The 26,703-nt window shown below is 37.6% G+C and overlaps 1 pseudogene; it reads left to right on the top strand.

The window, feature by feature from the left end:
• Positions 1-16,141: 16,141 nt before the first annotated feature.
• Positions 16,142-24,718, top strand: LOC140514704 (transketolase pseudogene; annotated as a pseudogene).
• The last annotated feature ends 1,985 nt before the right edge of the window (positions 24,719-26,703 follow it).

The following is a 26,703-nucleotide window of genomic DNA, read 5'->3' as shown; positions in this document are numbered from 1 at the left end:
TCGTATTGAATTATAAATTCAACGAACTGCACACAGAGGTTAAGTCACTTGTATAAGGTTATAGAACTAATTGATGGTAGTGTAAACCAGGGCTAGGGAACGTGCAGTCTGGGGGCCACATGTGGCCTTCTCTAGGTCCTTGGGTGCAGCCTTTCTACTGAGTCCAAGTTTTATAAAACAAATCTAGGGGACTCTATGCTGGACCAATGCACTTTCCAATATACTAACACAGAGAGATTAAGTTTTGATATTTCAGAGGTATGAACCTGAACAAGAAAAGGTTGATATTATTATCAAGTACGATGATAAAAAGGACTTTATTAAACACTTGGAAAATGTACATTTTGTGATGAAATGATTCTTTTTTTGTTCAGAAGTTTTGGGTAAAATTAACTGTTACTATTCAGTTGTTCAGTTATGTAGGACACTGTGTGACCCTGCATATGGTTTCATTTGCAAAGATTCTGTAGTGATTTACCATTTCCTTATCCAGTGGATTAAGGCAGACAGAGGTTAAGTTTCTTTTCCAGGGTCACACATCTAGTGAGTGTATTGAGGCCAGATATTAACTCAGATCCTCCTGACACCAGGCCCAGCACTTTATCCACTGAGCCATCTAGCTGTCTCTAATTAACTCTAGTGGAAGATATTAAAAATATCAACAAATAAATAAAACTCTAAAGGTAATTCAGTAATTTGTTTGTGTAACTATTCACATTTTGTGTTAATCTGGATGATTTTATGTATTTACAAATTACTCTTATACTGTGATGGAATAAAAATTGTAGGTTACCAAAAAGATAATAGAAAGATGCACAATGATATTAGGAGAATAATTGTTAGACTTATAAATCATTAGACCTGAAGTCAAACTTCAAACAAGTCCTGGCTGTGTGATCTTGGTCACTTAACCTCAATTTCTTCTTCTGTAAAATGAGGATAATAATAGTATCTGTCTCACAGGATGACTGTGTGCATCAAATGAGGGAAAGCTCTTTGTAATCCTTAAAGAGCTATATAATGCTATGGTTGTTTTTGTCCTTATTTAGCTATATTTGGTATTATCATAGGGCCTTAAAGTTTACAAAGCACTTTACAATTTATGTTATTTGATCCTAACAACAATTTTAATGCTATTATATTTCTTGTTTAATGGATGAGAAAACAGATTTAGAGGAGCTAGATGACTATAGTCATATAATTGGTCTGAAGTAGGACAGGAACCTCAGGTCTTTCTTAAACTAGATGTGGGACTTTACTCAGGACTCCACAGAGATGACTAATAAAGTGTCAAATGTTTGGGGCTCTACTGTATAGTTTATAAAAAAGTTTTGTTGTTAATGAGTTATGATAACAATCACTTGGTTTCCTAGTTGGTACAATGGAAAAAGACTCAGGCATGGGAGATAACTAGTTTATGCGGATATCTGTTTATCCCAAGAGACTAGCATTTATGGTTATGTTCTGATAAACAAAGTCCATTGAAAAACAAGCTGATCTCCCTATCTGATTTTCACATGATATACTTTAGTAACCATGAAAATTAATCTTTCATCCATTCGCAAAAGAGATCACAACTTTCTGAAATTATTTCTCTACTGAATACAAATACTTTTATTTGTTCCTTTACTATGTCATGTGTGTATGTATTTTTGAAAGTGCCCTTTAGCACCTTGAGCCTCATCTTATAGGAACCTCTTTTTTCTTTGAATATGGATAGAGCCAAAAAGGAGTATGAATTTTTTAAAAGTTCAATACACAAAAATCACTTTTCTTGTGAGTATTTGAAGGAGAGGACATGTCAAAATATGTCAGAGTACAGATTGAACCTAGCAAGTGACAAATAACTGGTTCGTTAGCTTTTCATTTTTTCCTATAAAAATCAGTTATGTTAGTAAAGATAAATACAAAGATTTATCAAAAGAAACATTGCTTTGGCTATGATCAGAGCAAACTATGGAGGCAGAAAGTGCTATTATTCTCTTGGACCTAAAAGTTGGAAATAAGAATGAAAGAGATTCACAGAGAGAAGACATTCTACAAAGGTAATAATGGTTGATTTGATTCTTCAAATCTATTTAAAATCTGCCTGAAAGCTATGTTTTAGAAAGCCAGTCAGGACACAAAAGAAAGGATTAACTTTAGCTTTAACCATTTCAGTAAAATGCATGAACAGTCCTGGGCTTTACTTATATTTCATAATGACTAGTGTACAGTGGATCAAAAATAAATAATAATAATGAGAAAATAGTGGCAACAGTAACAACTCACATCTTGAGTCTTACTTACTGTTTGCAAAATGTTTTGCTTACCATAAGATCTGTAAGGCATATACAATAAATATCTCAATTTTGTAAATGAGTCTATAGGAAAAAGGGAAGTGCCTAGCCTCAGATTATGGTGACAGTACGTGGAAGAGCTGGAACTCAGACCCAAGTCATTGGCTTTCTCTTATGGTGTCCTTTCCAATGTGTTATTATCCTTACAATTCATTTTCATCAAAATATATTTAGTTCAATCAATCAGTTCCCCAATATCTTAATTTCTAGTTGAATAAATCAATTTCAGCTACCTTTCCTACTCCCAAATCATCTAGGTATCATGTCAACCAATTCTATAGGTTAATGGATCCGTGATTTCAGTGTGCACGTGTTCCTTCCCCAGTCAGTCTAGTATTATGTATAACAAGTCATTTGTGTCTTCTCATTTTATGTACTTCATCACTAGGTGTCACTGTAGAGCACAAAGATTTGTGTTCTCTCCCCTTTCCCTTATCAAAAAGGACCAGAGTTTAGCTTCAGAGCTGTGCTTGCAGTCATTGTTCCAATAGTTCATTTTATCACAGATGCTAATTGCAAAATTCTTTCCCAGTTTTCTGCTTCCCTCATAATCTTGGTTGCATTGAATTTAGTTGTGCCAAAACTTTTCAATTTAATGTAATCAATATTATCCATTTTGAACTTCATAATGCTTTCTATCTCTTGTTTAGTAAAAAATTCTTTCCTTTTCCATAAATCTGATAAATGCACTCTTCCTTGCTCCACTAATTTGTTTATAGTATCAATCTTTATATCTAGATTGCTCTATGCCTCATTTCCATCATACTGTTACGCAATTTTCCCAGCAATTTTTGTTTAACAGTGCATTCTTATCTCAGAAGCTGGGGCCTTGGGTTTATCAAACAGTAGATTACTATATTCTTTGACTGCTGTGTCTTGAGTACCTAACCTATTCCACTAATTCACCCTTCTGTTTCTTTGCCATTACCAACTGGTTTTGATAATTGCTGCTTTATAGTACAATTTGAAATCTGGTTGGGCTACACCACCTTCCCTAGCATTTCTTTTCATTAGTTCCCTTGATATTCTGGAGCTTTTGTTCTTCCAGATCAATTTTGATACTACTTTTTCCAGCTATAGAAAGTAATTATCTGATACTTTGACTGGTATGGCACTGAACAAGTAAATTAATTTAGATAAAATTGTCATTTTTATTACATTGGTTTGGCCTACCCATGAGTAACTGATATTTTTCCACTTACTTAGATCTGACTTTATTTGTGTAAAAAGTATTTTGTAATTGTATCTATATTGTCCCTGAATTTGTTGTGGCAGGTAGACTCTCAAATATTCCATAGTGTCTACCTTAGATTTAAATGGGATTTATCTTTCTGCCTATTGCTGTTGGACTTTGTTAGTAATACATAGAAATGCAGAAGATTTGTGTGGGTTTATTTTGTAACCTGCAACTTTGCCAAAGTTATTTACTTTTTCAAGTAGTTTTTTACTTGAATCTCTGGGATTTTCCAAGTATATCAACATATGATCTGCAAAGAGTTATAACTTAATTTTTTCTTTGCCTATTCTAATTCCTTCAACTTCTTTTTCTTCTCTTATTACTACAGCTAATATTTTTAGCACTCTATTGAGGAATAGTGGTGATAAAGGATATCCTTATTTCATCCCTGATCTTACTGGAAATACATCTAGCTTACCCCTTTCCGTGCAGAGCTTGCTGAAGGTTTTAGGTAGATACTGTTTATTATTTTATGGAAGATTCCATTTATTCCTATGCTCTCCAGTGTTTTCAATAAGAATGTGTGTTGTATTTTGTCAAAAGCTTTTTCTGTATCTGTTGTGATAATCATGTGGTTTCAGACAGTTTTGTTGTTGATATGATCAATAATGCTAATAGTTTTCCTAATATTGAACAAGCTCTACATTCCTGGTATAAATCCTACCTGATTATAATGTAATATAATTCTCATGATACATTGCTGTATTCTTTTTGCTAAAGACTTATTTAATTTTTTGCATCTATATTGATTAGAGAAATTGGTCTATAATTTTCTTTCTCTGTTTTGGCTTTTCCTAGCTTAGGTATCAAAACCATATTTGTATCATCAAAAGAATTTGAGAGGACTCCTTCTTCTCTAATTTTCCCAAATAGCCTATATAGTATTGGAATTAACTGCTCTTTAAATATTTGATAGAATTCACTTGTGAATCCATCTGGCCCTGAAGATTTTTTCCCAGGTAGTTCACTGATTGCTTGTTCAGTTTCTTTTTGTGAGATGGAGTTATTTAAGAATTCAACTTCCTCTTCTGTTAATCTGGGCAATTTATATTTTTTAAAATAATCATTCATCTCATTTAGATTTTTGAATTTGTGGGCATACAGTTGGGTAAAGTAATTTCTAATTTTTTGTTTTAATTTCCTCCTCATTGGAAGTGAGTTTCCCCTTTTCATTTTTGATATTGGCAATTTGGTTTTCTTTTTTTTTAAATCTAGTTGACCAAAGGTTTATCAATTTTATTGGTTTTTTCATAAAACCAACTCTTAGTTTTATTTATTAGCTCACAGTTTTCTTAATTTCAATTTTATTAAATTGGGCATGCAGCTGAAAAAGCTAGAAAAATATTTTCTTTAGTGGTTACATTGATGGTATACTGGAAAAAGACTTGAAGCATGGTTACTAAGTAGGAGCTTGTAACATTAGTTTAGGTCAGAGCATGACAAGGGCCCAAATTAAGGTGGTGACCAAGTAAGAAGGAAGAAAGATTAGAGAGATAATATGAAGATAGAGTTCATGAGATTTCGTAGGATCATAGATTTAGACTTGGAAGGAAAATTAGAGAGAGTGGCTAAAATCAGATAGAAATCATATCTAGGGCTTGATATGTACACAGATCACTAGTTTTAAAGTCACAGTGCACTGATAGTTAGCATTTGTACCTATGAACAAATCACCTAGTGCCAACCTACAGGCACTAGATTCAGTGGAAATAATCCTGGATTGGAGGAATTGGATGAAAATCCCAACTGTCATTTTCCACTAGGTGATCTTGGGCAAATGCTTCATCTCTAAGGAACTCAGTTTCATCATATGTTCAACTGAGGGAATTAGACTAGATGATTCCTGAGCTCCCTTCCAGCTCAAAATCATAGGACCATAGATTTAAGTTGAAAGTGACCCTGGGGTGTATTGGAGCTGCCTCGGCTCACTAGATTTGATTGTTAATTTTTTGTTGTGAGCATTTCCGTCTCACAAATTAGTCAGGGATTTATTCATTGCTTTATTGTGTGCCTGGATTTAAGATTAAGCAATGGACACAATTCGTGACACAGATTAAACTTTAAAATGTATTCTGTCATTTTATTTTCTTCTGGAGAGCTGGTAGTTAAACATTTACAAGCACAATCCAGAAAGGACCTTAGAAGTCATAAAATCTATGTGCCTAATTTCACAGATGAGAAAACTGAGGCTGAGAGGTAAAATGATTATCCTAAATTCACACAGGTATTCCTAATTTGTATGTGTATGCGTACATTTCCACACGATGCTCAACTGAATGAGAAGATGGTTAGAAAGGATAGAATCAGATGTAGAGTTGGATTTACATTTAGAGTTGGACCTGAGGAGTCACCTATTCTAATGCTAAGGTTGTTAATTGAAAGACTGAAGAATAGTAAAGTCTAACTTTTAATCACCTTTACAACGAAAGGGGTTGAACTAGATAGCTACATAGCTAGTAAAGTTCCTTCCATCTCTAAATCTATGATATAATGCATCAAAAGCAGGATTGGAAGGAAGCAATGTCCTCTGGTTTCTGTTCTGGTGATTTTTCTATTATACTAATCATATAACTATTTCTTTACTCTTCACATTTGAAGATTGGGAATGAAGCAATCATCCAGATCATATCTGATTTTTTTAAAAGAGGAAATGCATAATACCTTTATTTTCATTAAATTTTATTTTTTTTCAGTTATCAATAACTTCCCTCCTCCCTTCCAAGTCTAGTACCTTGGGGAGAAGGCAGTGGAAAAAGAGGAAAAAACCTGAAAACTTTTAAACAAATAAGCATAGTCAAGCAAAATGAATTTCTGTGTTGGCCATGTTCAAAAAGGTGTCACATTTTTCATCATTTCTGTGAGGAGGTGGTCAGTTCTACCTCTTGAGTGTTCTGGAATCATGATTGGATTGAATAAATTAAGTCCTTAAGTCATTCAAAATTATTCTGTTTTTACAATACTGATGTTGTAGTATAAATTGTTCCCTTGGTTCTTTTCACTTCATTGTACCTTAGTCTATAAATATTATCTCAGGTTTCTCTGAAAGTATCTCTTCATTTCTTATAGCATAATAAAATTTCATTTGACTCATATATCATAGTTTATTTAGCCAGATCCCAATCACAAGAGAAAGAAAATCTTAAGTGGTTTCTTTTCTTTTTAAATCGCTCTTCATGATCTCCTCTTTGAACTTGTTTGTTTTGCTCATGGCTAACCCCTCCTTAAATCTATCCTCTTTCTCCATCACTCCCTCCCATTTCCTTTCTGTCTGGTTCCTTCTGTTTTCCTATTGAGTTGAATATATTTCTTTATCAAGAAATATTTTATTCTTCATTCTTTATTTCTTTATCTTGTGTGTATATAAGCATGTTCTATCTTCTTTTGATGATAATAATATGATAGTAATAATAATCATAATTTATATAGTGCTTAATTGGTGGTAGGCATGGTACTAAGTGCTTTACAATTATTATGTCCATTGATTCTCACAATAATCTTGAGAGTTAGGTGCTGTTATTATTCTCATTTTACAGGTAAGGAAATTGAAGCAAACAGAGGTTAAGTGACTTGTCCAGGGTCACAGAATTTATAAATCTCTGAGTAAAGATTTAAGCTCAGATCTTTCTGCCTCTAGGTGTGGTACTCTGTCCATTGTACCACCTAGTTGCTTTTTACTCCCATGTTTGTATTTCAAAGCTTTTATTTAGCTTTGGCGTATTCATCAGGATTTTTGGAAGTCCTGTATTTCCAGCTGGGTAAGTTGTGCTTTGTTATATGCTTATATCTTTTGCTTTTTGGATATGGTAGAATATAAATCTTTTGTCATTTTGACTATGATTCCTTTATACTTGAACTTTTTTTTCTACCTGCCTATAATATTCAATTTTCTTTGATCTGGAAGCTCTATGTTTTAGTTATGGTATTCCTGGGAGAATTTATGTGTGGATTTTTTCATGAATTTCAAGAGGTGATAGGTGACTTCTTTCTGTTTCTACTTTGTCTTCTGTCTCTAAGAGAACTGGACAGTTTTCATTTAAGACTTGTTGAAAAATGTTATCCAAGGTCTTTTGTCATGCCTTTCAAGTAGTCAATGATTCTTAAATTATCTCTCTGATATATTTTCTAGGCCACTTGTTTTTATTATCTGACAGCCTACATTTCCATCTTTTCTTCAATCCTTTGGCTGTGTTTTTAATACATCTTGCCATCTCATGAATTAATTAACTTCTGTTTGGTCCAATATAACTTGCACTGAGTCTGTTACTTGGTTAGGATTCATATCATTTGTGCTAGTCTATTCATTCTTTCCCTAAATATCTCTATGTTTTCATTTTCTCCCTATTCTTTCATTTAGAGCTTTCATTTCTTTTAAATTATTATTTATTAACTAAAAATCTCACGTAATTTCTTCAGTAAATTCCAGTTATCTGAAGGGCAATCTGTGTTTTTCTTTGAGGTTTTGCTTGTAGATATTTTAGAATTATACCCCTTATCAGGTTTGTTTCTTGGGAATCCTTGGCACCATAATAGCTCTTGATCATTTTTATTTGTTTACTCACTTTTACACCATTCTGCTCTCAGCGACATGGTGTTGTTATTCCAACTAGAAACTGTCATTAAGTCCCTGTTCTCAGGCTCTCTTGGTGGTGCTGAGTCTTTGATTGGTTCTGGGCATCTCCATGCTGCTCTCTTACCTTGAAGTTCTGAACATTGCATTCTAGCTTCTAACCTTTCTAGAAGTCTTACACTATTAGACTGGTCCTGAGATTAGGTTTGTGATTAGCTTTGTCTCCTGGCCTAGTTCAAAGCTCCAGCCACTTAGTTCATGATCTCATCTCACTCTTTTCCCATTGTTTCTGCCTTGATCATTGTATCAGTAAGCACCCCAACATACAGGGGGCCAACTATCGCAGGTTCTTAGATCTACATTCATAAAAGGAAAGCAACTTTCAAGGGGTTAACAATGACTTTAATCAAGTCCATGTATCATTCCTTTAGTCAAGTACATATATCATTCAGTTAGTTCGGGTAATCAATACCCTGAATTTCAAAGAAAATATAGAGAAATCAAAAGATCAACAGACATGACTTCATCTGCCTGAATTCAACAGACAGTTGGATCACAATTGTGTGACCATCGTTACCAGAGAGGGAAGCATGATCTAAGCCCCAAAATAAAACCTCACCCTCACTTTTATACACTTTTTAGAGCCAGAGGGCATAACCCTCTGACCCAGTGCCTCAAAAGAAAAAACAAAAGGTACTTGGGACCCTCCTACAAAACAACTCCCCTAATCAAGCTTCTCACAATGGGCAGGCCCATCAATGGTTGGAAAAGATCCTCCCCAATCACATTCAAATAGAGGCATTATAGTTCTTGATTATACTGAAACAAAAAGCAGGAAAAGATCCTATATTACTTGTCTTTACAATCATTTGCCTCTATTCTGGTTTTGTACTCTTGAATTGAAAAAATAATCCACTATAGTTTTCCTTCATTTTCTCAATAACTTCTAAACTTTACTTCTTTTTTGGTTAGAGATATGCAGGAATTTAGGTTGTGCTGCTTCTTCCTAGCCTTTCATCTTCACTTGGTCTCCATCAGGTTGGTTAGACTTGAAAAAGAAAAATAATACAAAACAAAGAGTTGAGAAAAGAAGCAGCTTAATTAAAATGTGAATAATGGAATCCATTAAATATATTCACCAGACCTTTATATGTATAATTTTATTTTCTGTTTTGCTTGATTTATATCTAAATATCTCTGTCTGATATTGATACCAATGTCTTCATATTTGTATTTTAATTGAAATACCCAGAACCACTAATGTTTTACTTTAGTGATTATTTGAATGGAGATAACTTTTTGCTTAAGGCTATAAAAACATGAAGAAATTTCTGGAGACCTATAAAACTTGTCAAACTTCAAGTGTAGGTCAGTGGCAGGTTATTTTTTGGTTATTTAATTACCATTTTCCATCAGGGTAGAGAGGCTCATTATTTCAGATAATGGTTGTCCATTAGGTGATTTAATATCATAATCATCATCATTGTGACTATTATTTCTGTGCCACAGCAACTCGTGAAGAATAATCATGGAGAAGTCTCAGTATACATCAGAAGAAGGACTTTACACGTCAATGAACTGATGACTCTTTGGACATATGGCATTATTATTAACTTGTTTGCTTGTACTTTACAACAATTATTTAAATAAGCTACCTCTTAAATTTGCCCTTCATCTGGAACTCTGAGAATGAACTACGGATATGGCAGAGGTCTTTTTATTTAAATTTTTTTTGCTTTGTTATCACTTGAACAATTCCATCTCTTTTACCTTCCCCTTCTTCCTCCATCTTGCACATTCTTATTCCAGTGAAACTGCCGAAAACTTTTCACCCCCTCTTTTATCAGATAGCAGAATTGAGAACGGAAAAAGGAAGACAGAGTTCAGTGACTGGCAACATCTTGACACTCTGATTTTATTCCATTCTGGTGAGATATTACTCTATAAACCTGACCTGCCTCCCACTAGTTAGCTATTTTCAGCTAAGTGCCTGCTGTGGCTTTAGTCCACTAATTAAGTCTTCAAAGCAAGGTACAGCAACAGGGCAGGGGGTGGGGATGAAGGAGGAGGAATCAGTCTACAGAACTTACCTAGATTTTAATGGCATCTTTATATGTTGTTCTAAGCATTCTATACGGTGTAGAGTGAGCCTCTTAAATGAATGCCCTAAATCTCAGTGAAAATCAAAGCTAAAGTAATAATACACAATCTCCTTTAAAGGACTGGCTACTTTAAAACTGCTCAGTCAGTTGTATCCTGCGTACCTTGGGAGCATTCCCAGTGATAATATTACAATGGTTTTACATAAAGACTGTCTACATTGCTGTGTATTCTGATATTAATTAAACTTCACAAGTTTCAATGTTACTTTAGGTTACTCCAGGCTATATATAGTATGACTCTGGGAATCTCAGTCTGAAGCCAATCAACTGCTTTTGACATACACTCATCCCAAATGAAATCAAAGTGAGCTTGACCTGGAAAGAAAGGATTGATTCAAAATGATCAGAAATTACAATATTTGCAAAAGATCTCTCTCTCTCTCTCTCTCTCTCTCTCTCTCTCTCTCTCTCTCTCTCTCTCTCTCTCTCTCTCCCTCTCCCCTCCCTTCCTGTCTCTCTGTCTCTATCTTTATTATTCTCCCTCTTTTGCCTCCCTTTGTCTTTCTCCCCTTTTCCCTTACCTCTCTCTCCCTATCCCCTACCCTCCTTCCTCAAGCTCCTTCTCTCACACAAACATTGGCAAAAAAAAAAACTTTTATATTTCATGGTCTAAATATTTCATGAAGTAGTAAAATTAATCGTTTGAGGCTGTCAGAGCATTGTTGTTAAAATAAGTCAAGGTCCTTTTGAGCTTTGGTGGAACTGCTGTCTAGAAAATGAAGTAACAAATATCATGAAATGAAATATGCCACAGGATTTTCCAAGTTAGTAAAAGACAAACTTGTCAAAATAGCTTCAAGGCTTAAATTTTAAGAAGAAGAAGAATAACAGCAATTAGAATGGAGTACATCTAATTAGTGTTCATTAAATTACCTTTGCATGAGATTCATGTTTGTTCATGTTACTTTGACTGATGAGTTTTCACCTTTCTACATTTGATGAGCACAAAGCTTGATGAGACAGTGATCCCATTCCATCTTTGCCACATCAATCTAAAATTGTCTGCAAAAAGAGCACTGGTTGGGAAGCAGAGGAATCTAGGTTCTGGCTAAGCTAATTTACTAATTTATAGCAGAAGTGGAGTAGTCTTTTATTCTTCATATCTCACTGTTCCCTTAATAGTCTAATGAAGGCAATACTTTCCTCTGTTTACCTTGCTGGGATATGGAAAACGGAAAGGAAAATAGTTTGGATCATTTTTAGATGTTTTCATGAGAATTTCTATTGATTTTGTTGTCGTCATCCTAGTAAGGCAGTCAATAATGTCTAAAGGTCATCCTTGATCCTTTTCCTTATACCAAAGACATCAAAACTGTGGTTAGATGATGAAGTATACAAGAGCTGAAATTAGAGTTTGAAATACTTTAATTCAAATCCTGCCTTAGACACTTATAGGTATTACCCTGGGAAAGTCATGTAAACCTCTCTGAACCTCTGTTTCTTTATCTATAAAATCCAGAGAATAATATTTACCTTCATAAAATTGTTGTGAGTATTAAATCAGATAACATATACAAAGTGTCACATGAATGCTAACTTTTATTATTGCTTATATTTTGGCATCTATCGCTTACTGTCAACGTCCAATGTCATCATCCTTGTTCAAACTCTCATGATATCTTATCTAAACTATTACAATAGACTTCTGACTAACCTTCATTGTGTCCAGTCTCTCCCTTCTCTAATTCCTCATTCATTCTACTAAATATCAAAGCAATCTTCCTATTAAACAATCAGATTATATTTTTCCTGTACTCTGAAACCTTCATTGACTTCCTATTGCTTATGGAGTAATATACAGTATTTTCAGAGTGGTATTCAAATCACTACATAATCTTACTCCATTTCATTTTCTAAGTCTTATTTCATAGTACTCCCTTCAGGCACTTCTATTCCCTCTTAGGATTTTCCAATCTACTGTTTACCTCCATTAATGAAGGTAAGTGAGAATTGATGGCCAATTTTCACCCTCCTCCACCTATATTAACTTGTCCAGCAGTAACACACAGGTACTTTCATTTCAAACAAAAAATGTTGAGATATTATTTCATTTGCATGATTTAACCCAGTAGCAATGATAACTGACCAACTTTGACATTGCTGTGTTGAGAGCCACCAAAGTTTGAGGTAAAGTTGGGAAGGGAAGCAGAATTGTTTAGGGAGTGGGAAGGTTTAATGTTCAACTGTTACCAAAGAATGGAGGAGGAAATGGTGCACACAGCACCAAATAGCTTTTCCAGATTGAGGAATAATGCCAACAGGAAGGGAATTTGTAGTCTATTCTGGATGTCTTTGTAGACATTTTTAGTAGGGAAGGGAATGAGGGGATAAGGTAGCTCTTGGATCTGGGGTAAAACATAAGAAGATATATTTTGTGTGTGTGTGTGTCATGTAGCAGAATGAGATGATGATAAGGAGGAGGATGAAGATGAAGAAGGGTCAGGAGAATAACAGCTTATTTATATAGTGCTTTAAGATTTTCAAAGCACTTTACATATATTTTCTCATTTAATCCTTGCAAAAAGTTTTGTTATATAGGTACTACATTTTACAGATGAGGAAAATGTGGAACAGAGAGCTTAATTGACTTCCCTAGGGTGACACAATTGTTTTTTTCTTTTTCTTTTTTTTTTTTATTATTTTTTTTATTTTTTTTTTATTTAGCTTTTAACATTCATTTTCACAAAATTTTGGGTTACAAATTTTTCCCCTTTTCTCCCCTCCCCCCCCAAATGCCAAGCATTCTAATTGCCCCTATGACCAATCTGCTCTCTCTTCTATCATCCCTCTCTGCCCTTGTCTCTGTCTTCTCTTTTGTCCTGTAGGGCCAGATAGCTTTCTATACCCCTTTACCTGTATTTCTTATTTCCTAGTGGTAAGAACATTACAGTTGATCCTAACACTTTGAGTTCCAACTTCTTTAGCTCCCTCCCTCTCCACCCCTTCCCTTTGGAAGGCAAGCAATTCAATATAGGCCAAATCTGTGTAGTTTTGCAAATGACTTCCATAATAGTTGTGTTGTATAGGACTAACTATATTTCCCTCCATCCTATCCTGTCCCCCATTACTTCTATTCTCTTTTGATCCTATCCCTCCCCATGAGTGTTGACCTCAAATTGCACTCTCCTCCCCATGCCCTCCCTTCTATCATCCCCCCCCACTCTGCTTATCCCCTTATCCTCCACTTTCCTGTATTGTAAGATAGGTTTTCATACCAAAATGAGTAGGCATTTTATTCTTTCCTTTAGTGGAATGTGATGAGAGTAGACTTCATGTTTTTCTCTCACCTCCCCTCTTTATCCCTCCACTAATGAGTCTTTTGCTTGCCTCTTTTATGAGAGATAATTTGCCCCATTCAATTCTCCCTTTCTCCTCCCAATATCTTTCTCTCTCACTGCTTGATTTCATTTTTTTTTTAAGATATGATCCCATCCTCTTCAATTCACTCTGTGCACTCTGTCTCTGTGTATGTGTGCGTGTGTGCATGTGTGTGTGTGTAATCCCACCCAGTACCCAGATACTGAAATGTTTCAAGAGTTACAAATATTGTCTTTCCATGTAGGAATGTAAACCGTTCAACTTTAGTAAGTCCCTTATGACTTCTCTTTGCTGTTCACCTTTTCATGGTTCTCTTCATTCTTGTGTTTGGAAGTGAAATTTTCTTTTCAGCTCTGGTCTTTTCATCAAGAATGCTTGAAAATCCTCTATTTCATTGAAAGACCAATTTTTCCCCTGAAGTATTATACTCAGTTTTGCTGGGTAGGTGATTCTTGGTTTTAGTCCTAGTTCCTTTGACTTCTGGAATATCCTATTCCACGCCCTTTAATCCCTTAATGTAGAAGCTGCTAGATCTTGTGTTATCCTGATTGTATTTCCACAGTACTTGAATTGTTTCTTTCTAGCTGCTTGCAATATTTTCTCTTTCACCTGGGAGTTCTGGAATTTGGCCACAGTGTTCCTAGGAGTTTCTCTTTTTGGATCTCTTTCAGGCGGTGTTCTGTGGATTCCTTGAATATTTATTTTGCCCTCTGGTTCTAGAATCCCAGGGCAGTTTTCCTTGATAATTTCATGAAAGATGATGTCTAGGCTCTTTTTCTGATCATGGCTTTCAGGTAGGCCCATAATTTTTAAATTGTCTCTCCTGGCTCTATTTTCCAGGTCAGTTGTTTTTCCAATGAGATATTTCACATTATCTTCCATTTTTTTATTCTTTTGGTTTTGTTTTATGATTTCTTGGTTTCTCATAAAGTCATTAGCCTCCATCTGTTCCATTCTAATTTTGAAAGAACTATTTTCTTCAGTGAGCTTTTGAATCTCCTTTTCCATTTGGCTAATTCTGCTTTTGAAAGCATTCTTCTCCTCATTGGCTTTTTGAACCTCTTTTGCCAATTGAGTTAGGCTAGTTTTCAAGGTGTTATTTTCTTCAACATTTTTTTGGGTCTCCTTTAGCAGGGAGCTGATTTGCTGTTCATGCTTTGACTTCATGTCTCTCATTTCTCTTCCCAGCTTTTCCTCCACCTCTCTAACTTGATTTTCAAAATTCTTTTTGAGCTCTTCCATGGCCTGTGCCCATTGAGTGGGCTGGGACACAGAAGCCTTGATTTCTGTGTCTTTGCCTGATGGTAAGCATTGTTCTTCCTCATCAGAAAGGAAGGGAGGAAATGCCTGTTCACCCAGAAAGTAACCTTCTATAGTCTTATTTCTTTTCCCTTTTCTGGGCATTTTCCCAGCCAGTGACTTGACCTCTGAATATTTTCCTCACACCCACCTCACCTCCTGATCCTCCCAGCCAGTGTTTGGGGTCTGAGATTCAAATGCTGCTTCCAGCCTCAGGGCTTTGGGCGGGGGCAGGGCTGCTATTCAGTGTGAGATTAAATTCAGATGCTCAGGTGAGGGCAGGGCTGCCTCTCAGGCTCAGTTCCCTCAGGGAGTTTATGCACAGACCTTCAACAATGGATCCAGGCTCCTGCCTGCTTGGGGAGCCCTGGTCTGCCGCTGCCCCTCAGCTTCTGTCTCCCGAGGGGGCCCGAGCCATGGGGGCACCCCACTCCCCCCTCGACCCGCCAAAGGGACTCTCTCACAGACCCCCGTCACCTGTGGGTGGAGGTACTTGTGCGGCCGCTGGAGATCCCGTCCCTGAAGCCCGCTCGGATCTGTTCCTCTCAGTGCCGCGGCCACGACAGGGCTGTACTCAGCTCCCAGTCCCGGCGCCCAGTCCGCAGCACGAAGGACCTTTTACGAGAGGTTTGCAGGTCTCTCCGGAACAGAAATCTCCCTCGCTCCAATGTTCTGTGGCCTCTGGGTGCAGAATTCGCCGTGAGTTACTTCTTTGTAGTTGTTCTATGGGTTGTGGGTTCGGAGCTATGTGTATGTGCGTCTTTCTACTACGCCATCTTGGCTCCGCCCCTCGGGTGACACAATTGTTAAGTATCTGAGGCACAACAGAAATTCAGGTCTTGTTAATACTGAATCAGCACTATATAAATTCCTGAAAAAAGACCACCCTAAGCTCATTTTCCTATGCATTTCCAAACATGGCTTATTGTCTGTCTATAGTTCCATATTGAACTATGAGCACTAATCCTGAAGCGTTGTTCCATCAATGTTTTACCATAGTTTGGATAAGAAATGTTGTGATGGTTTTTGTCAAAGAGATCAGGTTTTCCACATAGCAAATATGAAGCTAGGGGAAGGGAGATAGAAGGACACAATTATTTTATAGAAGGATGGAAATGGAAAATGTCATAATTTTATGAGTTGTTTTATTATTTTGCATTTCAAGGACATTGTAATAGAAAAGAGAGTAGGCTTGGCATCAGAAAATTTGCTTCAAGCTATGACTCTGACAGCTGTTACCCAGGAGACCTCAGGTACATCGCTGGAACCCTTTGATCCTCAGTGTCTCTTCTGGCTGTGGCATCCTACAAAATATCAGTAGCCATCTATCAACATCTCGTTGGGCCCCAGTTTCCTAATCTTTAAAATTTAAAATAAAACCTTTAAAGTCCCTTTCTGAAATATGAAATTATTTGATCCTTATGATGAAATCCCAGGGCTCAGCAATGGCTTTCAAATAAAATATTCTGGTATATGTTTATATGTATGGATGTATGTATAGATCTGTATACATACATATGGAAAAAATATTTCTTAGTTGAAAAATGCATATTATCTCCTCTTCCTCCTCCTCCTCTGCTCACATTGTTGCTTCCTCTGCTACTGATTCAGGATCCATTCCAATCCCCTTCACCATGGATGATTATCATAAGGTGGACCAATAGAAACTCCAGCTTCTGAAGGACACTGCTAACTAGCTGCACATCAACTCAATCTGATCCACCACTGCAGCTGGCTTGGGACACCCCACATCATGCTGCAGTGTGGCAGAGATCATGGCTGTGCTTTTCCTCCACACCATGAAGTACAAACCCCACAACTCCAGGGACCCCTGCAATGACCATTTTGTGCTCTCCACAGGTCATGCAGTTTCCATACTCCATGAGTTTTGGGCTGAGGCTCATTTCCTGCCAGAGGCTGAGCTGTTGAACTTGAAGATCACCTCCAATCTAGATGGCCACTCAGATAGTAAACAAGCCTGTACCCTTTCTGGTTTTGCCAATTGAGTTAGCCTATTTTTAAAGGTGTTATTTTCTTCAGTATTTTTTTGGGTCTCCTTTAGCAAGGTGTTGACCTGCTTTTCATGCTTTTCTTGCATCTCTCTCATTTCTCTTCCCACTTTTTCCTCCACCTCTCTAACTTGATTTTCAAAATCCTTTTTGAGCTCTTCCATGGCCTGAGCCCATTGGGTGGGCTGGGATACAGAAGCCTTGATTTCTATGTCTTTACCTGATGGTAAGCATTGTTCTTCCTCATCTGAAAGGAAGGGAGGAGATATCTGTTCACCAAGAAAGTAACCTTCTATGGTCTTGTTTCTTTCCCCCCTTTTCTGGGCATTTTTCCAGCCAGTTACTTGACTTCTGAGTGTCCTCTCCACACCCACCTTGCCTCCAGATCCACGCAGCCAGTGCTTGGGGTCTGAGATTGAAATGCTGCTTCCCAGCCTCAGGGCTTTTCGTGGGGGCGGGGCTGCTATTCAATGTGAGATGAAGTTCAGGTGCTCAGGTGGGGACAGGGCTGCCTCACAGGGCTCGGTTCCCTCAGGGGGTTTATGGGGAGACATTTAACAATGAATCCAGGCTCCTGCCTGCTTTGTGAGCCCTTGTCCACTGCTGCCTCTGCTGCTGCCTCCTGAGGGGGCCCGAGCTATGGGGACACCCCACTTCCCTCTCGGGGAGCCAAAAAGACCCTCTCATTGACCTTTGGCACCTCTGGGTAGAGGGACCTGTGCAGCTCGCTGGAGATCCCATCCCTGAAGCCCTCTCAGATCTGCTCCTCTCAGTGCTGTGTGGCCAAGGCTCGGCTGGGCTCTTCCCCCAGTCTGGTGCTCGATGGATCTTTCATGTCAGGCTTTCAGGTCTCTCTGGAACAGAAATCTCCTCCACTCCGTTGTTCTATGGCTTTTGCTACTCCAGAATTTGTTGGGAGTTCTTCTTCACAGATATTTTATGGGCTGTGGGTTTGGAGCTAGCATATGTGTGCCTTTCCACTCTGCTATCTTGGCTCCTCCTCTTCTTTCTTTTTTTAATCAAATTGACCAAAGGTTTATCAATTTTGTTGTTTTTTTCATGGAAACAACACCTAGTTTTATTTCTTAGTTCAACAGTTTTTTAATTTCCATTTTATTAATCTCTCCTTTGATTTTCAGTGTTTCTAATTTGGTATTTTTTTTACTTTTATTTTTTATTTAACTTTTAACATTCATTTTCACAAAATTTTGGGTTCCATATTTTTTCCCCTTTTGGGCAATCCTCCCACCCCAAAACACCCAGCATTCTAACTGCCCCTATCACCAATCTTCCCTCTCTTCTATCATCCCTCTCTGCCCTTGTCTCCATCTTCTCTTTTGTCTTGTAGGGCCAAATAACTTTCTATACCCCTTTACCCGTATTTCTTATTTCCTAGTAGCAAGAACAGTACTCAACAGTTGTTCCTAAAACTTTGAGTTCCAACTTCTGTTCCTTCCTCCCTCCCCACCCCTTCCCTTTGGAAGGCAAGCAATTCAATATAGGTCATATCTGTGTAGTTTTGCAAATGACTTCCATAATAGTTGTGTTGTATAAGACTAACTATATTTCCTTCCATACTATCCTGTCCCCCATTACTTCTATTCTCTCTTTTGATCCTGTCTCTCCCCATGAGTGTTGACCTCAAATTGCTCCCTCCTCCCCATGCCCTCCCTTCCATCATTCCCCCTGCCCTGCTTACCCCTTTATCCCCCAGTTTCCTGTATTGTAAGATAGGTTTTCATACCAAAATAAGTGTGCATTATATTCCTTCCTTTAGTGGAATGTGATGAGAGTAAACTTTATGTTTTTCTCTCACCTCCCCTCTTTTTCCCTCCACTAAAAAGTCCTTTGCTTGCCTCTTTTATGAGAGATAATTTACCCCATTCCATTTCTTCCTTTCTCCTCCCAATATATTTCTCTCTCACTGCTTGATTTCATTTTTTAAGATATGATCCCATCCTATTCAATTCACTCTGTGCACTCTGTCTCTATGTGTGTGTGCGTGTGTGTGTGTGTGTGTGTGTGTGTGTGTGTATGTAATCCCACCCAGTACCCAGATACTGAAAAGTTTCAAGAGGTACAAATATTGTCTTTCCATGTAGGAATGTAAACCGTTCAACTTTAGTAAGTCCCTTATGACTTCTCTTTGCTGTTTACCTTTTCATGCTTCTCTTCATTCTTGTGTTTGAAAGTCAAATTTTCTTTTCCGCTCTGGTCTTTTCATCAAGAATGCTTGAAAGCCCTCTATTTCATTGAAAGACCGTTTTTTCCCCTGAAGTATTATACTCAGTTTTGCTGGGTAGGTGATTCTTGGTTTGAGTCTTAGTTCCTTTGACTTCTGGAATATCCTATTTCACTCCCTTCGATCCCTTAATGTAGAAGCTGCTAGATCTTGTGTTATCCTGATTGTATTTCCACAATACTTCAATTGTTTCTTTCTATATGCTTGCAATATTTTCTCCTTGACCTGGGAACTCTGGAATTTGGCCACAATGTTCCTAGGAGTTTCTCTTTTTGGATCTCTTTCAGGCGGTGATCTGTGTAATCCTGGAGTACTTATTTTGCCCTCTGGTTCTAAAATCCCAGGGCAGTTTTCCTTGATAATTTCATGAAAGATGATGTCTAGGCTCTTTTTTTGATCATGGCTTTCAGGTAGGCCCATAATTTTTAAATTCTCCCCCCTGGATCTATTTTCCAGGTCAGTTATTTTTCCAATGAGATATTTCACATTATCTTCCATTTTTTCATTCTTTTGATTTTGTTTTGTGATTTCTTGGTTTTTCATAAAGTCATTAGCCTCCATCTGTTCCATTCTAATTTTGAAAGAACTATTTTCTTCAGTGAGCTTTTGAACCTCCTTTTCCATTTGGCTAATTCTGCTTTTGAAAGCATTCTTCTCCTCATTGGCTTCTTGAGCCTCTTTTGCCAATTGAGTTAGCCTATTTTTCAAGGTGTTATTTTGTTCAGCATTTTTGGGGTCTCCTTTAGCAAGGTGCTGACCTGCTTTTTATGATTTTCTTCCATCTCTCTCATTTCTCTTCCCACTTTTTACTCCACCTCTCTAAACTTGATTTTTAAAATCCTTTTTGAGCTCTTCCATGGCCTGAGCCCATTGGGTGGGCTGGGATACAGGAGCCTTGACTTCTGTGTCTTTCCCTGATGGTAAGCATTGTTCTTCCTCATCAGAAAGGAAGGGAGGAAATACCTGTTCCCCAAAAAGTAACTCTAATTTGATATTTACTGGGGATTTTCAATTTGTTTTTTCTCTAGCTTTTTCAGCTTCGGGCCTAACTCACTGATTTCTTTCTCTATTTTTTTTTCACGTAGGCACTGACTAAGAACTACTTTTGCAGTGTCTCATAAGATTTGGTAGGTTGTCTCATTGTCATTCTCTTGAAAGAAGTTGTTGATTGTTTCTATAATTTGTTGTTTAACCCACTCATTCTATACGATTAGATTGTTTAGCTTCTGATTAGTTTTTGGTTTATATTTCTATGCCCTTTTATTACATGTGATTTTTGTTGTCTTCTGATCTGACAAGTATACATTGACTATTTCTGCCTTTCTGCACTGGATTGTGACTTTTTTATGGCCTAGTAACAGTCAGTTTTTGTATATGTTCCATGTACCTCTGACAAAAAGGTATATTCCTTTCTATTCCCATTCAATTGTTTCCAGAAATCTATCATATCTACTTTATCCAGAGTTCTATTCACCTCCTTACCTCTTTTCTTGTTTATTTTGAGGTTAGATTTATCAAGTTAAGACAGGGGGAGTTTGAAGTTGCCCACTAGTATTGTTTTGCTGTCTATTTGTTCCTGTAACTCCCTTAACTTCTCCTCTAAGAATCTGAATGCTATGCCACTTGGAGAATATATGTTTAGTAATGAAATTACTTTGTTGTCTGTGGTGACTTTTGGCAGGATATAGTTTCCTTCCTTATCTCTTTAGATTAGATCTATTTCTGCTTTTGCTTTGTCTGAGGTTAGGTTTGCTACCCCTGCTTTTTGTACATCAGGAGAAGCACAAAATATTCTGCTCTGACCTTTTACCTTTAACCTGTGTGTATGCCTCATTTCAAATGTGTTTCTTGAAAAACAACATATTGTTGAACTGTGGTTTTTAATCCATTCTGCTATCAGTCTCTGTTTTAGGGGAGATTTCATCCCATTCACATTCACAGTTATGATTACTATGTGTGTCTTTCCCTCCATCCCCTTTCCCTCTGTTTATGTTTTCATTTCTCCCTTCCCCCTTCCCACACACAGTAGAGTTTTCCTTTTGACCACTGCATCCCTCAATCTTCCCTCCCTTCTTTCAGCCCCATTCCTTTTTATCCCCCCTTCTCTTACTCTTTCTTCCCTCCTTTTATAGCCTCCCCTCCCTTTTCTTTCCCCCTTCCCCTCCTACTGCCTATAAAGCTAATTGTATTTCTGCACTTAAGTGAGTTTGTTGTACCCTCCTTGAATCCAATCAGATGAGAATACCTCTCAAACAATGATCATCTGCCTCCCCTCTTGCCCTCTACTGTAATATATTTTTATGCCTCCTCTTTTAATGGAATTTATTTTTTTCTGTCTCCTCCTTTTCACTTCTCCCATTACAATCCCTTCACAACTTTAAATCACATTAGTTATCATCACACCATTTAATTTATACCCACTCCCTATATCTATGTATATCCCTTTTACATTTCATAATAAGTATACAATTCTTAAGATTAACAAGTATCATCTTTGCTTATAGGGGTGTAATCAGTTTGCCCATAATTTATAACAAAATTTTTCCCCTGTTTACCTTTTTATGCCTCTCTTGAGACTTGCGTTTGAACATCACATGTGCTGCTGAGTCCTGATCTTTTCAACAGGAAGTTCTGGAAGGAACTTATTTCATTGAATGTCCATCTCCTTGACTGATACATTATGCTCAACTTTGCTGGTCATTGGTTGTAGTCCCAGCTCCTTTGCCTTTCAGAATATCGTATTCCAATTCCTTTGCTATTTTAATGTAGAAGCTGCAAGGTCCTGTGCAATCCTGACTATAGCTCCTTGATATTTGAATTATTTCTTTCTGGATGCCTACAGTATTTTCTCCTTCACTTGATAGTTTTGGAATTTGGCAACAATATTCCTTGGTGTTTTTACTTTGGGTTCTCTTTCAGTAAGTGCATAGTGGATTCTTTCAATGACTATTTTGCCCTCTGGGTCTAGGACTTCTGCGCAATTTTCCTTGATGATTTCTTAGATTATATTGTCCAGGCTCTTTTTTCATCATGACTTTCTGGTAGACCAATAATCTTTTGGTTTTCTCTCCTAGATGTATTTTCCATGTCAATTGTTTTTCCAATTAAATATTTTACATTTTCTTCTATCTTTTCATTCTTTAGATTCTGTTTGACTGATTCTTGATGTCTCATAGATTCATTAGCTTCTACTTGCCCAATTCTACTTCTTATCAAATGCTTTTCTTCAGTTAACTATTGCATCTCCTTTTCCATCTGTCCATTTGTTCCTTTTAAGGAGTTATTTTCACCAGTTAGGTTTTGTATATCCTTTTGCATTTGTCCAATTGTCCTTTTAAATTATTCTGTGATTTCTTTTTTCATATTTTTACAGTCATTGGTCAGTTTTTCTTCTATTTCTCTAATTTGAGTTTTAAAATTCTTCCTGTGCTCTTCCAAGAGGGCTCTTTGTCCTTCAGACCAGTTCATGTTCCCTTCTGAAGTTTCAGATGGGAGTACAGTCTTAATGCTGACCTCTTTGGTATTTGTGTTTTGGTCCTTGTCCCCGTAGAAAGATTCTATGGTCTTATCTTTTCTGCTTTGCTTTTTACTCATAGTAATAACCCTTTTCCTGGCTTTTAAAGTAGATCTCTGCATCTGTGGCACAGCGACCTCTGTTCCACAGTTCTTGTGTCTAAAACTTGAGGCTTTCTGTGTTGTGGCCTCTGGTTCTTTCAGCTAGAACCTAAAAGGCTGCAGCTTTCTTGGTGCTGACCTGGCTGGTGTTGGAAAGCAGAGGCCAGGTGAGGTCTTTTTGGGTTTCCCTGCAGTTACCCTAGAGCTAGCTTGTTAAGTGGGAAGGGAGGGGTGGTCTGGACATGGGAGGTCTCCTCTGCTGAGCTAGAGCATTTACTAGCTCAGCTGTTTGTGCTCGTGTCTCCTTGATTCCCCTGGGGTGCTGAAGCACACCTGGGGTCCTAGTGTTGTCAGTTGCTGGCTTCATCCTCCTGGGGCTCAGGATCTTCTCCCAGTTTGTTGCGGTGGGGCTGTCTGGGACAGGTCTAATCTTGCATTGATCCCTTTTAGGCACAGCAAGAGGAACCCCCCTTAGCGATCTTTCTAGCCTCCCAGGCTGAGAGCCTGTTTACCCCTTCTCCTGCTCCCACTGTTCCAGGGTTTTTCCTTGGAAGATATTCTCTGGGCTCATCAAAGTCAAAAATGGGAGGGAGATAGCAAATCTGATCACTCCACCATCTTGGCTCCCAGTCTCCTGGCAGGATTCTACAAGTGAGATAACCTAGTTTTCATCTTTGATGTTAACTGGCTAGGCCTAAGGGACCCTGCCCCACCGTAGTTCCATGTGGAAGTGTACCAGAAGCAATGTAAATCATTTGGGTTGCATATCATGGTCAAGGATGAACATAGTGTGGAAGAACTCTGCAAGGTCTGCAACCAGAGCCAGGATAAGTCCTTGGCTATCATTGCAACTCTCATTGCAAAGACATATGAGGGCAAAAGAAACTCAAGTGTGGAAGATAAGGAGGCTTGGCATGGGAAGCCACTTCCCCAAAACATGATAGAAAAGATCATCAAGGAAATACGCAGCTAAATCTAAAAAAAGAAGATTCTGGTTACCCTCTCCAAAGAGGATGTGAACATCACCAACATCTGGATGCCATCTCTCCCAAATTACAAAGTTGGAGATAAGCTAGCTATCTGAAAAGCCTACAGCATGTCTCTGGCCAAACCTGTGAAGACTAATGACTGTATGCTTGCCCTGGATGGAGACACTGAGAATTTCACCTGTTCAGAACTCTTTAACAAGAAGCATGCTAATCACTTCATTGAGTATTTCACAGCAGAACAGAACATGGTGAGCATCACCATGGCATGTGCCACACAGGATAGGACCATGCCTTTCTGCAGCACTTTTGCTACCTTCTTCAGAAGGGCCTTTGACCCAATCCATACAGCAGTCATTTCTGAGAGCAGCATCAACCTGTGTGGCTCATACTGCAGAGTGTCCATTAGTGAAGATGGTTCTTCTCAGATGGCCCTTGAAGATATTGCCATGTTCTGGAGCTTTCCCCATGGCAGTCTTTACTCAAGTGATGCTGTGGCTACTGAGAAAGTGGTGGAGTTGGCTGCCAACATGAAGGGCATCTGTTTCATAAGAACCAGATGACCCAGATAATGCAGTCATTTACAATAACAATGAAAACTTCCAGATTGGCCAGGTTATGGTGATCTTGATGAGCAGGTGATGATGATTGGAGCTGGAGTGACCCATGAAGCCTTGGCAGATGCAGAGCAGCTGAAGAAAGAAAAGTAGCTCAATCCAGAGGCTTGATCCCTTTACAATTAAGCGCCTGTATAAGAAACTCATCCTTGCCTGATTATGAAAGACTAGAATTATGAAGGTGACATCAGAGAGGCTGTGCCTGGTGCCATAGTAGATCAACCTGGCATCACCATCACTTGCTTAGTGGTCTCTAATGTCCCAAGGAACAGAAAGCTGGTGCAGCTGCTGAAAATGTTTGACATTGACAAGAACACCATTGTTTAGGCTGTTATGGCAAACTTACTTGTCTTAGGCCTTGACTGAGACTCTTGCTAATGATTCCAGATCAAAACAAGAAGAGAAGAAAGAAAAGTTATTGTATCTTTAAATGCATTAAGTAACTTTTATTTCTAATGAAGATCAATTAAAAATAAAAATCATTACTAAAATTGAAAATAATTATAAATGAAAAAATGAAAATTCATCTTATACACGCACACACATGTGCACAGAATTGGCTCAGTTAGCAAGTTGTAACTGTTTTCAATAAAAAGAAAACTCTTAAAGCAAAAATGAATCAGATTTTAAAAGAGAGATATCAAAGTTATTTCTTTCCCTCTCCTTCCTTCTTTCCTTCCTTCCTTCCTTCCTTCCTTCCTTCCTTCCTTCCTTCCTTCCTTCCTTCTTTCTTCATTCACAAAGCAATGGAGACAGAGCTGATGATTAAACCTGTAATCAAGAAAACCTGGATTCACTCCTACCTCAGATGCTTACTAGTTGTGAGACCCTGGAAGAATTGTTGAACTTCCCTGAACCTCAGTTTTCTTCTCTGCAAAAGAGAGATAATAGCACAGTTCACAAAGTTAGTGTTATAATATATATAAAGTGCTTTTCAAACTTCAAAGAATTATCTAAATGCTATTATTATTTTCATTAATAAGTGAAAACAGGCTTGAAAACATATAAGTGGTCCACATCAATAGCTAGTGTTGGAGCCAGAATTCAAACCTTCACTCTAAATCTAGCTCTTATGCTTTCTCTCCTCACATCATCTCTTAGAAACCTTAGGTCTTTTCAACGCTTAAATTAAATTAAATTTCTTTCCTGAACCCTCTATTAGGAATTAGGAGACTGTTTTCTTTTCTGTTGTATACTATACATTAGGCCAGTGTTTCTTAAACTTTTTTTCCACTTGGTGATCCCTTTAGTATTTCTAAAATTGAGGCCCATATGGGGTTGCAACACACAGTTTAAGAAATGCAACATTAAGCAGAAACTATTTCAGTTTCTCTATTTGTATTCCAGGCACACAGCACAATGTCTGGTACATAATAAGAACTTAATAAAAGCTTTTTGATTTATTGGTTGATTAGAAGTTTGAAATATATGACCTCTAAAATCAGTCCCTCTTCTCAGTGTATGATTTTAAGAATTGAAGTATAGCATGATGTTCTATAATTTCAATAGCATAGGGAAAAAAACATATCTTTGATATCAAGAATTAATTAGAGGACTATGCTGGACATCACCTGCTGTTCCTCCTTCATCTCTTCCAATAGCAGGCTTTTCTGGAATAATGGAGCACAAAAACCTCTGACAGTCTATTTTTGCAGTCATTCTACAAATCAACTTTTGTCGACATAATTTGGCAGAAAGACCAAATATCCAAATATCCCAAATATCCTGGTTACAGACACACCATATTGCATGGACTAGAGATTTAGGAGTTTTCCAAGTAACTATAAGACCAATGTAGATAGCCAAACTGGATTATTCAGAAATGGACTGTACTTGAATTCTTGGGTTTATGCTGATTTTATGTTGATTTTAGTAGACAGTAGAAAAAAATTTCATTTTTTTAGGGTAAAGTTTGGGCAAACAAAGGGACCGCTGAGTGGCACAGTGGATAAAGCACTGGACCTAGAGTCAAGAAAACCTTGTGTTCAAATGTAGCCTCAAAAACTTATAAGCTATGTGACCCTAGGCAAATCACTTAACCTCTGTTTGCATTCATCCATTAGAGAAGGAAATGGCAAACCAATTTTTTGGGGCAAGCTAGGTGGTGCAGGTGGTGCAGTGAATAGAGTGCTTGACTTGGAAGACTCAGCCTCCTGAATTAAAATCCAGCCTCAGGCACTTGCTAGCTATGTTACTCTGGGCAAGTCACTTAACCAAGTTTGTCTCCATTCCTCATCTGTAAAATGAGGGGAATGGCAAACCACTATGATATCTTTGCCAAAAAAATCCAAAATGTGGTTACAGAGAGTTGG

Source organism: Notamacropus eugenii, chromosome 7, assembly GCF_028372415.1.
Source record: "Notamacropus eugenii isolate mMacEug1 chromosome 7, mMacEug1.pri_v2, whole genome shotgun sequence".
Taxonomy (NCBI): domain Eukaryota; kingdom Metazoa; phylum Chordata; class Mammalia; order Diprotodontia; family Macropodidae; genus Notamacropus; species Notamacropus eugenii.
The sequence above is the reverse complement of the archived record's forward strand: the minus strand, read 5'-3'. Positions and strand labels throughout refer to the sequence as shown.